Source organism: Moschus berezovskii, chromosome 16 (genome assembly GCF_049115385.1).
Source record: "Moschus berezovskii isolate FMDL1 chromosome 16, NW_MosBer_1.0, whole genome shotgun sequence".
In the NCBI taxonomy this organism is placed as follows: domain Eukaryota; kingdom Metazoa; phylum Chordata; class Mammalia; order Artiodactyla; family Moschidae; genus Moschus; species Moschus berezovskii.
In genome coordinates, this window is record NC_142475.1 from 80,355,794 (window position 1) to 80,373,513 (window position 17,720).

Below are 17,720 nucleotides of genomic sequence, written 5' to 3' on the forward strand. Positions count from 1 at the left end.
CAGAGGCCAGTCCGCGGTGTCTGCTGGCCAGAGCTGTAGCTCACACTTGCATCCTCTCATTTCGTCCTTGGGGCCAGTGTCACCCCCGCTCGTGCCAACGGCGAGTTTTGGACGCTTCACAGCTGTTCAAATGTGCCTTGATGGGAGCTGGCTGCCCTTCCCCCAAGACACCAGCAGCCCCCCAAAGACCCAGGATTGTGAGTGGGGGGACTACTCCAACAGCCCTGGACACGAGAGTCCATTGTTCATGCATACAAGCTGCTGACTCTGTGAGAAAAATCTCGTTTTTACTTTACTGACAGTGGAATTGCTTGCATTTGGGAGAAACAAAAGATATTAACTCCTGTGGGAATAGGTTTATATGGAAAACCGAGTTAGGGAGTCTGCTTTGAGAAAGTAAACTGCTGAGTAAATTTATAGGGCCGATTTCCTTCAAGCTGCTCAGAATACGCAAAGGCCCTATCTCCGTTAACGGATGGCCTAGAAGAATCTCCATTGTGAGGACAAAGGCATTTCTGAGCCACGTGGATTTTGAACAGCCCGTCTGGCTTTCCCATACTTTGGTTTGAGTTGTTACCCATGTAAGATTTAATAGCAAAAGTGAAATCCGAACAAGAAAGTTTTCACAGGATTTCAGCTGAGTCTCCAGCGTTAAGGACTGAATGTGTGTCCCTCCCACAGGTCCACTGTTGAAGCCTCCCACAGTGTGCTGCGTCTGGAGGGACCATCTGCAGGGGGTGGTAACGTCCACACACCATCACCCAGGAATCAGGGTTTGAACGGCTGTGTTTGGCGCAGGGCGGGTAGGGGAAGGGGCAGGTGGAACACTGGGGGCTTCACAGTTCCACCCCTGCAGCACCCCAGAACAAGGATGCTGCACCCACTCCTGGGAGAACATACCTGAGGTTTCAGGAGCAGCTGCAGGGGGGCAGGGCTCTTTTCCCTCCAGGAACTAGCCTCCTCAATCAGGGCCCCAGGAATAAATAAAGATCAATACAAAGGGGAACAAAATGTGCATCAAATACACCCAAAATGTATGTACTTGTTGGAAATTTGTTTTATTTGATAGAGAAGGAGGCACCAGTCAGACAAGTCACTCCTTGGCTGCCTACAGGCCCCCCTGCCCCGTTTACTGCCTGGCCCAGGCTCAGCCCCCGGAGCCCAGCCAGACGCGGGTCAGCCCGGATGAGCAAGCTCTGCAGCCTCGGGCCATGCCATCCCTCAGCATTGGTTTCTTCATCTGCAGAACAGGGAAATTAAAAAGTACTTATTCCAGGGGTCTCCTTATGAGATTTTAACAAGATAATTTGTTTAATGGCACTTTGTAGAAGTCTAGGATCTCAGTAAGTATCAGCTTTTCTCACAAGAACACAGCCATTAAAACCAGAACACAGCGTAACCAAAACAGAACAAGACAAGGACCCAAGCCCCAGAATGCTTAGTTTGTTTGAGGCGGAGCACCATCCCGGCTATTTTTCCACTAGCTTGTTGGGCCACTAGCTTGTTGGGACTTGGTCAGCTCACACGGATATTGCAGGCATCACAGGAAATCACGGAAACGAGGAATTCACATGTTACAAACCAAAAGGGCTTCAGCCTATGTTAACCTGAAAAGGCATCACATTGTCTCACTTGGGTCCTTTTCCCAACTCTAGTTCAAACATAATAACCAAATGCACCAGCACCTGAGTTCTGGCATCCTGCAGGGCCGGCAAGGTCCCTCCATCCCCACCTGCAATCCTTAGCCCAGGGCCCCCACATGGCCGAGGTCCGGTGTGCCTGGGATGGGGCATTCTGGCTGATGCTGGTGTTATCTATCATTTTTCTCAGAGATGTCCCAAAGCCCCAAAGCTGTGGATTCTTGAGGCAAAGTCATGTCCTCCCCGACACATGTCTGCTCAGAGGCCCCCACAACTCAGAGCTGACCCATCATCCCAGCAACATGAGTTTGGAAGAGAGGAAAAGCATTCCCCCAAATGGGCATTTTCCAAACACACTTCTGCATTTTTGACAACGGACATCCCACGGGCCATATGCACACCTAGGACCACCTAGGCTGGGGTGGGGGAGTCTCATCTCAGCCTTGCTCCATCCTCCTCATGATGGCCTCAGAAGGTGTGAAACACGCTGCTCAGATCTGTGAGTTTATTAAACAGTCGCAGGGCACAGAGCCTCCACGGCATCCGATTCCAGGTCAAGAGGTCCCAGCCTCCCCGGTGATGGCACAGCCCTCGGGAAGCGAGAGTTCACAGCCTGGCAGGTGCAGGAGCCAAATTCAACTCTGTGAACTAGCTATCCACCTGCACAGACCGGCCAGCCTCCTGGGAAATGCACGGTCCACACCTGCTCACATGCTCACCTGATGAACAGGTTCCCCCGCCTCCGGAGCCGCCGTCCAGGTGACGTGCGCAGGGCAGGTGATGCTCCTGCCCGCCCGACACCCTGCGAGATGTTCTCACGCTGTCAACTGGCTGGAAGCTGGCATAGCCTCGCGGTCTGAGTCTGTCCTGGGAAATGACATTTATTGGGGTTCCTGCCTGATTAATTGTAGTGCATAAAAGCAATACGCATTTAATACTCTTTTGTAAAATGAAAAAAATATGTAGAAGCACAACAAAAACCTTGACGTTGAGGCCATTCTATTTTCTTTAGATCATTTTTTTCTTTTTGAAAAGTAGGAACTTAGGAGCAGAGGTCTAAGCCTTGATATGTTTCTGAAGTAGCTAAGTCATCTGCTTAGATCTTTTAACGAGCCTTAACTGCAGAGTCCAGGGCCTGAAAGAAGCAGGTCCTGGCCACTGGGACCACCTGACTTCTCTTGTACCCCTTGTGAGGGGCTTTTCCAGGAGGAGATATGTCAATATGAAGTATTATTTCACTGCATACATGTTACATACATACACATATGTGTGTATGCTATTTAAAGAGAAAGAAACTAAGGTTGGCTTGCTTAGTGCCTTGAAATCCTCCCCTAGTGCAGCACCCAGGGGTGGCGGGGAGGGGGCTGGGGACAGAGACCACCAAGGCCTGAGCACCCCCCACCTCTGCCTGCTCACTAAGCCTCTTTCCCCAAACTTTCCAACTTCTTCATCAGCTGACTGATGACAGAATGAAGTCATCACATGTTACATCTAGTTGTTCTACAAATATCACTGGGTGCCTGCTGTGAAGCAGGAGCTGCAGGTTGGTGGGTGGCCAAGTAGGACCCCTGAGTCTTCACGTTCCCCAAAACCTTAGCATAGAAAATACTCTGTGCTTTAAATATACATGTGAAGAGTCTGTGTGTGTGTGTGTTAGTCGTTCAGTCATGTCCAACTCTTTTCAACCCCATGGACTGAAGCTGTCCAGGCTCCTTTTTCCATGGGATTTCCCAGGCAAGAATGCTGGAGTGAGTTGCCATTCCTTTCTCCAGGGGTTTTTCCTGACCCAGGGATTGAACCCACATCTCCTGCATTGCAGGCAGATTCTTTACCATCTGAGCCACTAGGGAAGAATCTGTTGCCACAAAGAAGATGTTAAACAGACCTGGACGTGAATTGGAATATTCATCCTTGGAACCAGGCTGAGACAAGACAAGATGGGAGATTCTGTGGCCACTTTGACATGTCAGTTCCACTGGGAATGGCCCACCAGTCAGTGATATTTACGGGGTGTCAGCAAGTTGGATTCAGAACAGTAGACAGTTGAAAAAATTTAGATGTTTCCCACATAGCTCACAATCAAAATTAATTTGAAACAAAAGCCAGCCGCACGTGAAAGATCCAAGAGGTGATCTCCACTGAAGCTGAAGCATTATTATTTAAGTGCAGAGGACTTTAAGTCACATTTTAATATCATTCTCAACCTTTTAGAGGAAAGCAAAACCAGTTTAATTTCTTTTACAAAAATTAATCAATGTCTATTATTTCTGCCAACACATGTATTACAACCAAATCATCCCAAATCTGAAACTAGGGACTCACAAAATCACCTTTATTCGAAGAACTACCATCTAGGTTTCAAAATTTCACATTAAAGACTAAATAGTTAAAATTTAAACGTAAACATATTTTTAAGTATAAAAGTGGGTAATACAAAAGAAGACAAATTTCCACCACCGTCAGTTTTCTGGCACGTGCTGATGGCCAATTGAGAAACTCATTTTTAAAGCGCACATGCATGCATGCATACTAAGTTGCTTTAGTCGTGTCTGACTCTTTGTGACCCTGTGCACTGTAGCCCTCCAGGCTCCTCTGTCCATGGGATTCTCCAGGCAAGAATGCTGGAGCGGGTTGCCATGCCCTTCTCCAGGGGATTACCCCAACCCAGGATCAAACCCCCGTCTCTTAGTCTCCTGCATTAGCAGGTTGATTCTTTGCCACTAGTGTCACCTGGGAAGCCCTTTAACGTGTTTGGTTGTCTCTAAAAGTTGAACTGCCACAATGCTCTCAAAGCCCATCCGTTCGTCTGTCTTAAAACACATTGAAGGTGTAATAAAAAGAACTGGACACACCCAGACTGGACAGCCCCACCTTTCTGATGATAAACTTGAGGACCCAGAGGGTGGGTGTGGGCCTCTTACTCCCCCCACCAGCCCCACGCCTACACTTTCCCACGCGGCTTGGGAATCCCACGGGAACCAGCCTGTGGGATCCTTTTTTATGAATCATTCTCGCATCTCACCTCTGCCACACCCCGAGATACTGGCTGTCAGCAGAGTGTTATTGCAACAAAAAGAGGGGCAGGCATGCTCCCCCCATCACTGGGCTAATTCGGTCCAAACAAGGTCCAGGAACACCAGTGTTTGCACAAAGTCCTCCAGCTTTGACCGAGCCTTCAAGAAGGGAACAGATTAAGTTGCTCCACCAAAGGCACATTTTCAGCTTTCTAACAGTGATGACTAACTTCTGATTTAAGGTCTCACCAGAACGACATCTTTACCCAGTATGGTAATTATTTATATTTTATTCTACTTTGTTCTCTGGTATTAAAAATTATTTTCAGAATTAAAACCAAGTGAGGAGGGGAAAACATCATTTCAGAACATAACAGATACAAGCCTGGCCCAGGTCAGGCAGGGTGTTGCCCTGTCAGTGATGGCACCTAACAGCTGCCAGTGTTACGGCAACAAGCCTACCTCTGGGTTGGGGGGGGTGGTGAGGGTGCCCCCACATGCCCTGTGCAGCCAGTCAGTTTAGGATGCAGCCTGTGAGGGACCCCAAGACTGCCCTGGGGCAGGTAGGGAACAGTCCCCCCACCCCATCTCTCCAGCCAACCTTCAAGGAATCAGTGCAAACCTTGAATCAACATATTGGAGTTATGTTTGTTTTCCTTGCAAAGTTATCAGCTTAGCAGCTTCCTTCAAATTCTGCTTTAAGCCTCTTCTCTTCAAAACCAGAAGGAGTCTTCCTGGGTCCGGATGAAACAGTGGGAAGCAGCAGGGTCTGAGGATGGACTGTGGCCCTCACAACGGCCCAACCTCCCGTCCCACAGCCCCATCCATGTAATGTGAGTGTCACATGAGGCCACGGGCTTCTGGCTCCTCCCTGGGTGGCTCCGGACTGCCTGGGACACAGGCCTGGGACACTTGCTTACAGATGAATCCCAGAGCATCTCAGCAGACGGTGGGGCCCAGAGTCCCATGGTGGCGTCTGGGACCATGATTCCAACAAGGCTCCCTGTGGGTCTTGTGCACTGATGTCTGGGGACAGGGGAGGGTCCCTTAAGCCCTTCCCATACCCCAGGTGTTTCCTCTGCTCTTCAGAAGAACTAAGGTTCCCCACATACACACACATCCCAGAACGTCCTCGTCCTGAGTCAGGGACTTACCCTCTGATTGCAGTCTGCCTTGGTTTCAGTAACTCTACAGGGTGTTAGAACTAGGGGTAGGCCACCTCCTGCATCTTCTCTGTCCTCAGTTGCTGTGAAATGATTGGGGTGGTGGTTGGAATAGGGAGACCAGAGTCCTTGTGCTTGGGGCCAGAGGTCACAGGGGAGGGGTGATTTTCTTGCTTCCCAGTGCCACCCCTCCCCTAAGACCTCTGACCCCAAAGAAATGGACAGAGGAGCCTGGTGGGCTACAGTCCACGGGGTCGCAAAGAGTCAGACACGACTGAGCATGCACATAGGCACATACTCAGAAATCCGCCCAGAAATTATCACCTGAACAGAATGGCTAGATGTATAGATACCATAACTGATGTCACATTATTTCTATGCATTTATATATTACTTTTTCTAGCAGAAACTAGTTTCCATGTATGGATTTTTGCCCAAAACCTCAACCAACAGGGAAAGGAAGCCCAGCTTTACATACTTTATTCCACTGCTCCTAAGAGACAAGGATAGCTTTCCTTTGAGAACAGTGAAGCAAGCCTCAGAGATGTTACACTATGATGCCCCAAGGTCACAGAGCTAGTGATCAGAAATGGAATTTAAATATGTCTGAGGGTGAAACTAGTAGATCACAATGTCACAATCCTGTATTTCTCACGGTCACAGACATCTGCTTCCAGGATGGACGGTGCCTTTAGCCTCCCTGCCCGAGACCCCTCCCCAGCGGGTTCTCCCCCTCACCGTGGACCCTGCCCTGGTTCTTACGGAGCTGTGTTAAGCCACCACTAAGTACAGAACTTAAAAACAGCTGACTGAAACCGCGGGGCGGACCATGTGACAACCTCTGTGGACCCATATGACCTCTGTGGATGCATCAGCTCTAACGTTCCACATGTGCCTCTGTTCACTCGAGAACTTTGTAGAATGTGACCATTGCTTCTGACATCTTGGGTTGTTATTTTTCTCATGTTATCATCTTGCCTCTTCAAGTCAGATCAATATTCTTCACCTTCCCACATCCTAGTTTAGTCTCCAGGTCATGGATGACTGCAGCTCCCAGGGACAACCTGCTTGTATGAGTGTTCCATATCTGGAACCAGTTATTAGTGTCTCTGCTCAGAACAACACGATGATTCACGGTGAGCAAGCACAGCCCCCACAGAGGAGGTGTCCATCCTGCAATTTGCTAACAGATCTCATTTGAAGTTATAAGAACCGGGTGAGAAGATGGAGCAGGAGAATACAGCAGAGTTTTCAGATTTGTCTATTTTCAATACGTAAAACTTCTGCAACAAAATTTAAATGGAAGCCCAGCTCATTAAACCGAAAAAAACAGGATTGCTTTAAGTCAAACGCTTTGGATGAAGGCCTGGAGGCCTCCTTGGCCATCCTACCTCCCGAAAGGAAAGTCGTTTGTACACTTCCTTCAGACCTCCCAGCCCTTCAGCAAACCCCAGTTAAACTGTTGTCCTGGTGGAAGCAACCCTGGAAAGGCAGACAGGAATCTCCCAGACTCACTCTTTCATAAAAGCCACAGGAACACCGGGGGGAAGTGCAAACTAAGCCTTTTCAGAACTCTGAAGGGTGTCCAGAGGACCACAGCAACCCAAGGCCTGTTTATCGAAGAAAGACGGCTGAATTTCAGGGACAACAGTGAGCTCTGTGGCGTTCTACCTTGGCCCGTCCCAGTCTCCTGTGTATCCGTTTCTTATTGCTGCTGTAACACGTTACCACATACCTGGTGCCTTAAAACTGCACAGATTTATCATCTTGTGTTTCTGCATGTCAGGGATTTGACGTGGGTCTCACCGGCTGACATCCAGATGGTGGCAGAGCTGACTGCACTTCTCTCCAGATCTGGGGCCACCTGTGTCCTCGCTGCCGAAGCCTCTGCAGGCTGCCCTCCTCCTCAGCTCACAGCCCCTCACCCTCACAGGCAGCAAGCAGGCTAGGGCTGGGGCCTTCCTACGTCACATCACGCAACCTTCTCCTTAGCCCTCATCCGCCTTTAAGGAGCCTCCTGACTACACGAGGCCCACACAGACATTCCTGGGTCAGGAAGATCCCCTGGAGATGGGGATGGCTACCAATTCCAGTACTCTGGCCCGGAGAATTCCACGGACAGAGGAGCCTAGCGGGCTACAGCCCATGGGGCAGCAGAGTTAGACACATCTGAGCAACTAACACAGAGCCAATTCGGAGCAATCCTTTATAAGATCAGCTAACTGGCAATTCCACCTGCAAAACTGCTCTTCAACAATGAAAGAGAAATTAAGACATGCCCAGATAAACGATAACTGAGAGAATTTGGCACTAGGAGTCATGCCTTACAAGAAATACTGAGAGAGGTGTTTCAAGCTGAAATGATAAGACATGAGACTGTAATTCAGAGGCATATTAGGAAAAGAGAGCACATTAAAATTCAACTACAATGGTAAATATGAAAGACAGTGTAACTATATGTTCGTTTGTAACTCATTTCTTCACCAGATGATTTAAAAGACACTGTACACATTACTAAAATATGTTGATAGGCTCATAATGTATAAAAATGTAACTTACATGACAGTAATAGCACAAAGCATTGTGGAAGATATACAGCTATACTGGAGTATTGGAGCAAATATTTTGCAGCTTATTGAATTTAAGTTGGTATATTTCTGGACTACACAGTTTTAAATTATGTTAATAATTAAAACTAGTGGAGACAAAAGAACAGAAAGCAAATAAATAGGAAAATGGAAGCTATAAAGCCTACCTTATTACTAACTGTACTAAATGCAAATAGGCTAAACACCCCAATCATAAGAAAAACATTGGTAGAGTGAATTGAAAGGAAAACATGATCCAATAACATACTGTCTACAAGAAGACACTTTAGATTCAAAACTACCAATCAATTTAAAGTAAAATGATAAACTTCCTGCTACACTTAAAAAACTGGGTCCCAGCTTGATTTTTAAAGAAATTGACAAGTTCACCATAAAATGTATATGTCAATGCCGGGAACCCAATGTAGCCAAAATAGTATGGAATGACTGTAGAACTCACTGCAAAGCTGCATTCATGGAGCAAGTGTCAGATGGGCAGAGCAGACACAAAGAACAATGGGGTGGAACTGAGAACACAGAATTTAGCCCCTGCATCTACGATCTGTTGGTTTCTGACGCACTGCCAAGACAATTAAATGGGGGAATAAATAGTGTTTCCGACAACTGCTGCTGGGACTGAATACACACAAAAAGCACATGCATCACAGCCCACAGAAACCACCTCAGAACGGACCACAGACCTGCCTGTGAGAGCTAACACTGCAAATAGAATAAAATACAGGAGCTGGGGGGACATCCCTGGTGGTCCAGGGGTTACAGCTTCGAGCTCCCACTGCAGAGGGCCCGAGTTTCATCCCTGGATGGAGAACTAGATCCCAAATGCTGTGAATAAAAAGATCCCTTAACACACGGACATCTCAGGAGAAAAGGCACAGCAGAGAGGAGCTTCCAGGTCACCCCCAGGTACACTGCTGGGGACACAAGACATGTCGTCCACAGCGGGAAGAACCTCAGCCAGCCCTGGTCATGGCGACTCAGGCATGGACACACCAGCCCTGGTCTCGAGCTTCTGGGTTCACCCCGTGGGGCATGTGCACCCTCAGGGGCCACAGGCTGCTGGGGCGCGTGTAGTTAATGCAGGGGAACGCGGGGATGGCGGGCATGCAGGGCATTTTAAAAGCAGCCCCTCCCATCATCACAAGCTAGATCCCCAGTTGCCTGCTGGTTTTCACCTTCACATAAAGACAAAAACTCTCAGCTTGTCTAGACCCTGGAGTTTTTGGAAATAGCATCAGCATGGAATGGAGTGGAACAGGCTGTAATGGGTGTGCCCCCACAACAGCTGGGCGCTGCGAGCACTCAGACGCCAGGCATGTATTAAGGATTCAGCAAGCCTGTGGATTAGATATAATTATCCCCATTTCACAGAGAAAAAACCTAAAGCATCAGAGGTTAAGAGGTGAACTTGCCCAGGTCACAGCTGCCAAGGGAGCTTTGGGGTGTTTGATTGAAACCAATGACAGTCCATCCAGGCAGCAGGTGATGGCCCAGGACAACTTGAAGTCCAGCTTCTCCCCCGAAACCCCTGCCATGCTGCCTAATTTAGTTTAGTTCCAGAGAGTCAATACATTTATTATTTTAAAGGAAAATGAAAACATTCCAGAAGAACATTGGAGTATAATTCCAAGCTCAAAAGAACACAAAGATCACTTTACAAAGAAGTGCTCTAATGAATGAACTCTTCGTGGGGGGTGGGGAGCAGGAGGAAAAATAAAGCTGGATTTCCTTGGGATCAACTCAGCCCTTTAATTCTGACTCTCGGTTACTAACAAAACACTCTCCTGTGCGGAGTTTCACCCCACGGCTTTATCAAACAGGAAACTGTGGGAACCTTCACCAAAACTGATTCATATAGTCTACCAATAAATCATCAGATTTGCCTTTGTCCTTTCAATAAATTTTTAGGAAAGAAAGGAAACTACAATAAATTCTCCAAAATTCAGGACCTGCTGACGGATGCTGCTGTCTCTCCTGCCTTCCTCTGTAAAGAACTCCAGAAGAAAGAAAGATGTACTTTTAAAAGAAAGAAAAAGAGGGAAAAAAATTTTAATGAAGAATCTAAATGTATTATTCACAAGGAAAGAGGAATTGTCAGCTGACCTCTGTGACAGCGGAGGTCGTGGCCATCCTCCAGCCGCCTGCTGCTCCCAGCCTCCCCCTGGGCCCCTGGGCAGGGTCTCTTCCTGTCCTCGCCTGGGAAACCCCACACGGCTTCATTTATCTTCACACGGATGAAACCCACGTTGGAGTCTGCAGCCCGAGCCCCACTCTCAGGCTTCGGTCCAGGAGTTCAGACCGTCTGCCTGGCAGCCCCACGGGCACCTCACAGGGATGGCCACCCAGGAGTTCCCAAACTGGACCCCGTTCCCCGCTCCTGCCCTGGCAGCTCTGCACTGCAGTCCAGTTACAGTCCAGCTCCTGCACAGCCCTGAGCGTCCTCCCTGGCAGCCGCGCCCACGCCCCCTCCCAGGCCCAGCTCCACCGTGTCACTGCCCCAAGTCCCTTCAGTGCTGCTCTTTCAGCCTGGCTAATGCCCAACCCCACCGCCTTCCCGGCAGTTAGGATGCTGGAGGTCAGCCTCAAGCCCCGTGAAGCCGCCTCTGTGCCGTGCAGGAGGCAGATGCACCCAGTGGGCCCTGCAGCCTCTCTCGGGGGCAGAAGTGGGGGGCCTGGGCACCGTGGGCTGGTCTGACCACTCGGACACACTAAGAGGGCTGGGCAGGGAGGCAGGAGGCGGTGTGCCCAGTCTACGTATATGGGAGGGATAGCCAGGCCAAGAGCACAGTTCCCTAAACGCAGTCTGCACCCAGTTCTGAAGTCAGCCTACCCCCAGTTATGTCCACTCCCGACCCCTCCTCTAGGGGCTCTGGCACTCTGGGCCACTCCACTGCCCTTCTCCCCCCTGGCCAGCCAGACCCCACTGGAATCATCATCCTTGCCAGTCCTGAGTCTGCTTCCCTGCCTGGCCAGGTCCTTCCCACAGAACCACCATGCAGGCCCTCCTCCAGACTGTAAAACCCCTCCCGCTCCTCCTCTGACCTGACCCTGGCCTCCCCCTCCACCCCTGCCAAGGCCTCTGGTGAAGACAGATGGGCCTCCCCACCTCCACCAAGGCCTCGGGTGAAGACGGGGCAGGCGCCTGGGGTCTGCAGAATCAGCGTCAGGATGACCGCCCCTCGCACCAGCCACCCCCATCACAGACTGGCCAGGCAACCTTACCTCTTGGGAGTCAGCGAACTGCCCTTGGTCTAAATAAACAAACGCCACCCCTGCTTCTCTGCCCTGGCATAACAGCTGCCGTCTGGCCCACTCACTGGGAAAGGCAGGGTTCTCTTCCTTCATCATTTCAAACTGTCGTTTAAATTGTCAGTTACAGTGTCCCATATTCAGCCTCAGAGGTCTTCCTCACTGAGGCAAAGCTGCAGCCTAAAGCCAACACTGGGCTGGGGAACTCCAGCTCGGCCTCTCCCAGCCCTGGAGCTCTGCATCCTCACTTCCACCACAGAATCAATGATGCTGGCCCCACAGGATCGTCTGGACCGCACAAGCCCCTCAGGGAGGCCACCAGGGTGGAGCTGGCCAGGGGGCTGCCCACACCCCACCACGGCCACTTGTACCTCTGGTGGTGGCCTCTAGTTGAGAGCACGTACTGCCCCCACCCTCCCCCTTCACTGGAACTTGAGTGTCAGTGGATGAGAAAGTATGTTGATTAATTTCAGCGCTGCCCAGGGGTCAGACGGTTCACAAATGCTTTCCCTTTCTAAACCTAGAATCCGCCCTCATATCATCCTTTCCCAGAATTCATCCTTCCACGTCTCGCTCTGTGAGTTCCTCTAATGTAAAAATATTTGGCAGCTTTTTTCCAAAAAAAAAGTTCAGCTGCCTAAAATCAAGAGTTTCTATAATATAATCTGGTTATGAAATCCCTTCAGGAAAAATAATGATGAAAAGCTTTCTGGTAGGGAAGTTGTATTGTGGAAAAATGACTTTGCTGCTTATGAAGTCAGGTTTACTTCTGAATTGCTAAATGTATGCCCAGAGATTTAAATATTCTGAGATGTGGTTTTCCTCTGAAGCTCTCTGAGCTCTGCTGAGTGTGGGGCCTGTGGGGTCTCTTTGGGGTGATGCAAAGCAGACCAGACTTTTGTTCCCAGGAGAAGGGCTGCCTCCAAATGGAATTAGGGTCCTTTCTCTCGATGCAACAACCTTCTCAATAAAGGAAAATGTTTCAACAGAGACTCTGCAGCTCCAGATTCAGGAGATATTTTTCCAAGTTCTGTTTCTATTCTCACATAAGAGAATTAATCACAAGAAGTTCATACCATTGCAAAGTATTCAAGGGTCAGTGAACAATAATGTTGAGTTCTGACTTAGCGAGGAGACAATGTCTGTTTTAACAAGTCTTCCTTGTCTGGAAGAACATGACCATGCCTGCGTGTGTGCAAAGGTCACTTCAGTTATGTCCAACTCTTTGTGACCCCATGGGCTGTAACCCACCAGGTTCCTCTGTCCATGGGATTTTCCAGGCAAGAATATTGGAGTGGGTTGCCATTTCCTCCTCCAGGGGTTTTTCCCGACCCAGGGATTGAACCTGCAGCTCCTGAGGCTCCTGAATTACCAGCAGATTCTTTACCGCTGAGACACCTGGGAAGCCTAAGAATGACCATGCCAAGCATTTCTTCCTGAAGGCGCTTGAGAGATCCCTCCCTATTTCGTGTTCCAGGACACAGATCCAGGGATCCACAATGGAATCCCACGTCCTAATTAGAGCCACCTCACCTCCTTCCTCCCTGGGGGACTCAGTTAGACCCACTGCTCCCCCAGACCAGAGCACACATGCCCACCTACCTCCACAGACACCCACCCTCCACCTCCTCCCTGCTGCCCCAGTCCAAATGAAATCACCCCCTGACTGTCCAGCGACCCTGTCCCCAGTTTCAGCGCCTCAACCTTGATCTAAACTCATGTCCCGGAGCCTCCACCACCCCCAAGTAACGGGCTTCAGGGCTCTTTGTGTCCACATTCCTTGTAGTAAAAACCTAGCAAATAAAAGAAATAAAAATACACCCTCAGTTCAGTTCAGTCTCTCAGTCGTGTCCGATTTTTTGCAACCCCATGGACTGCAGCACGCCAGGCTTCCCTGTCGATTGCCAACTCCCAGAGCTTGTTCAGACTCATGTCCATTGAGTTGGTGATGCCATCCAACCATCTCATCCTCTGTCATCCCCTTCTCCTCCTGCCTTCAATCTTTCCCAGAATCAGGGTCTTTTCCAATGAGTCAGTTCTTCGCATCAGAAGGCTGAAGTATTGAGGTTTCCACTTCAGCATCAGTCCTTCCAATGAATATTCAGGACTGATCTCCTTTAGGATGGACTGGTTGGATTTCCTTTCAGTCCAAGTGACTCTCGAGAGTCTTCTCCAACACTACAGTTCAAAAGCATCAATTTTCCAGCACTCAACTTTCTTTATGGTCCAACTATCACATCCATACATGACTACTAGAAAAACCATAGCTTTGACTAGACAGACCTTTGTCCACAAAGGAATGTATCTGCTTTTTAATATGCTGTCTAGGTTGGTCATAGCTTTTCTTCTAAGGAGCAAGCGTCTTTTAAATCATGGCTGCAATCAGCATCTGCAGTGATTTTGGAGCCCAAGAAAATAAAGCCTGTCACTGTTTCCATTGTTTCCCCATCTATTTGCCATGAAGTGATGGGACCAGATGCCATGATCTTAGTTTTCTGAATGCTGAGTTTTAAGCCAGCTTTTTCACTCTCCTCTTTCACTTTCATCAAGAGGCTCTTTAGTTCCTCTTCACTTTCTGCCATAAAGGTGGTGTCATCTGCATATCTGAGGTGACTGATACTTCTCCCAGCAATCTTGATCCCAGCTTGTGCTTCATCCAGCCCGGCATTTTGCATGATGTACTCCGCATATAAGTTAAATAAGCAGGGTGACAATATACAGCCCTGACATACTCCTTTCCCAATTTGAAACCAGTCTATTATTCCATGTCCGGTTCTAACTGTTGCTTCTTGACCTGCATACAGATTTCTCAGGAGGCAGGTAAGATGGTCTAGTATTCCCATCTCTTGAAGAACTTTCCACAGTTTGTTGTGATCCACGCAGTCAAAGGCTTTGGCATAATCAATAAAGAAAAGTAGATGTTTTCCTGGAATTCTCTTGCTTTTTGTATGATCCAGTCGATGTTGGCAATTTGATCTCTGGTTCCTCTGCCTTTTCTAAATCCAGCTTGAATATCTGGAAATTCATGGTTCACAAACTATTGAAGCCTCACTTGGAGAATTTTGAGCATTACTTTGCTAGCATGGGAGATGAATGCAATTGTACAATAGCTTAAACATTCTTTGGCATTGCCTTTATTTGGGATTGGAATGAAAACTGACCTCTTCCAGTCCCATGGCCACTGCTGAGTTTTCCAAATTTGCTGGCATATTGAGTGCAGCACTTTCACAGCATCATCTTTAGGATTTGAAATAGCTCAACTGGAATTCCATCACCTCCACTAGCTTTGCTTGTAGTGATGCTTCCCAAGGCCCACTTGACTTTGCATTCCAGGATATCTTGCTACACTCTGGTGGTCAGCTATTTTGGCAAGAAACACCAATTAGTGAGGCATGAGACTTTCAACAGTCTCAGGGGCAACTTCACAAGACTTATTGATACAGAGACAAGCTGAAGGGGCCTCATGGTGGAAGAAGCGGGCACAGAACTTCTTAATCACATGGTCAAATTCAACAACAAGAAAAGTCAACATCAATTGCCACCTGATAAGATCATTGCTTTGATATCCTAGCCAAAACATGTACAGACCAGGTCTAATCATGAGCAAACTCTGGATCATCTCAAATAGAGTAGTATTCTGGAAAATTACTAGCATTGGTTTTTTCTTAATGTTTACAGTCACAAAACTCAAGGAAACACAGAGAAGCTGTTCTAGATGGAAGGTGGGTGAGGAGCCGGGAGAAGGGTGCCGTGGGCCTGGATCCTGATGAAGGCTGTTGTTGCAACACTTGGACACGTTTGAATGGGGCCTTGGTGCAACCCTGGCAAGTTTCCTGTAAGTTCCAAATTGTTCTTAAAAAGTTTACTTAAAATGTCTTTTGCTCTTTCTCATTTTTGCCTGTGACTGGTGACACAGTTTGGTTGTATTTAAATGGATGAAAATTATACTTTACAAATGTGTTTGAGTGTTTCTGTGAGACAAATGGACAAACACACAGATACGGTCTTAGATTTCAGTTAAGTGCATATGCACATGATGTCACAAAACTGTGGACGCAAATACAAATGCTTCCGTACACCAACTTAAATCTTTGTCTCCAAGCTCTACTGTGGAGAAGAAATTAGAAATGCAAACCCACCAGTGTTTCAAGAAGCCCTAAGTCACCGTCTCTGGGGAAGCAGGGCCCCCGTGAGCGGCGACAGGCTCTGTATGGACTCCTGAAAGGATGCTCTCTAATTCTAAAGCATGGACTGGAAAATTTTCCATTCTCTCTCTAATTTCATTTCAAGGACAGAACCCCCAGCTGCTAATGTCGCCAGCCCAGTGGGCTCTGACTCCAGGGCTCTCCTCTGAGGGTGATGGGGCCAGAAGCTCTCCTCTTCCACCACGTCCCACTGGAGGCTAGGCTGCTGCCAGACCACTCCAGCCCCCTACCCACCCACCCCCCAACCCCAGCCTTGGGAGCAGCACAGGACACAGATCTACAGGGGAAGGATTGGGGTGCCGCCATCCACAGAGGCCCAGGAGGGGTCAGCACCTGCAAGGGGTCCCTGGGTGGAGCACGCATGCACTGTACATCGGATGACAGACACATTTATGGGCCCTTTTCCAGAACCATTTCTTTCCCACCCATCACCTTTGACAAAGTCATTCCTGGGACAATGATGCCGACCAAGTCCTCGGAACAGAATTTGTTCTTATGATTAAATCCCAAGCAAACACAGCCACTCTACCCAAGATGCTGAAACCCTCACTTTTCCTCTTTCTGCTGCCCAGTTCTGGAACTTCTGCTCCTAATCTCTAAGATTTGCCGAACTCTGAGAATCTGCGAGGCTTGGTCTCTAGCATCTGCCCAGCAAAGCATCTCAACCAGCAGTGTCTTAGAGGGTCTCTGGAAACCCCTGGTGGGTCGGACACACTGGTCCAGACTCTGAACTGGGTCAGAGAGGACTGTGATCATGGATGGGTAGATGGCTGACAACCCCAGCCCTCGGGACAGGCTGGGGGGCAGGGGTCACCTCCACCCAATCACTACCAAAACCCACCTCTCCAGGACTATTACAATCCGTGCTTCTCATCCTTCCCCAAACATCTTGTTCTGAACTCTGGACGTTGATGTGGACTGAGGATGAATCAAAGCCAGTGGGCAGGCTGGCGGAGGGCGCGGGCCCCGTAATGTCCAGGGTTTTGTTTACTGGACTCTCTTAGCGACGCTGCCGACTCGGGGGTTTTGCAATCTTGTCCTGAAAGGCTTCAATGAACCCTTTATATGGAACTCAGTCATCTCAGGGCTGGGCTGGACCGTAGGCCTGGATATTTATTTACACTTGTTGACCTGAGCTTAGCTCATTCCGTGGCTGTAACTGTGATCTGGCCCTTGAGGCTGCCTCTGTGCCACGGAGCACACCCTGGACGTGGACACACATTCGCAGGAAAACCGAAAGCAGCTTCTTACACAGAATCCTCGCCCCATCGTCTTAGCAAAAGGCAGCTCATTTCCTTGAACTCGGTGATGAGCAGGAGGGCTTCCAGGGAGGGCTGCCTGCCGGGCTGGTCAGGCGGCGGAAGGTTCGGGGTCTGGCTCCAGGCCCTGCCATGTGGGCAGTGCCCCTCCCTCGGAGGAGGATGGCCAGGGAAAAGAGTCTGGCTCACAGAGGAGTCGCTGCAGAGGCTGAACCCAGCCAGGTCACCTTCTCCCTCTTTGCTTGTTTTCAGTCCACCTGGTCGTTCACTGCCAGACTTTGTTATGTTCTGTTTTTTTCCTGGTTCTCAGTTTTAAGGCAGATTTAAAGGGCACAGATGCTGTGCAGACAGGAGGGTCTGCCTGTCAAACCCCGATGGGCTCCCTGGTTGGGTTGTTTCATTTAGAGGAAGCTACCCCACGTGGAGATGTCCCTTCAGTGGGTCTGTGGGAGCAGGGGCGTTCAGGATGCCCCGTGTTGTCACTGTGGTCGAGCACCTATGGTCCTCATACTAAACAGGGGTACTTCATTCAGTGGTCTCACCTGCAAGGCTGGCGCCTGTGGAGGCTGTCTGCTCCCGGTTCC

General features: G+C 49.1%; 1 long non-coding RNA gene across 1 annotated transcript; it reads right to left on the reverse strand.

Moving 5' to 3' along the window:
* Positions 1-1,086: 1,086 nt before the first annotated feature.
* Positions 1,087-12,017, reverse strand: LOC148775289 (uncharacterized). Its single transcript, XR_016039320.1, has 3 exons — positions 11,646-12,017; positions 2,360-2,507; positions 1,087-1,240 (listed from the first exon to the last, which is right to left on the reverse strand). It is a non-coding gene; the product is annotated as an uncharacterized LOC148775289 (long non-coding RNA).
* Positions 12,018-17,720: the final 5,703 nt, after the last annotated feature.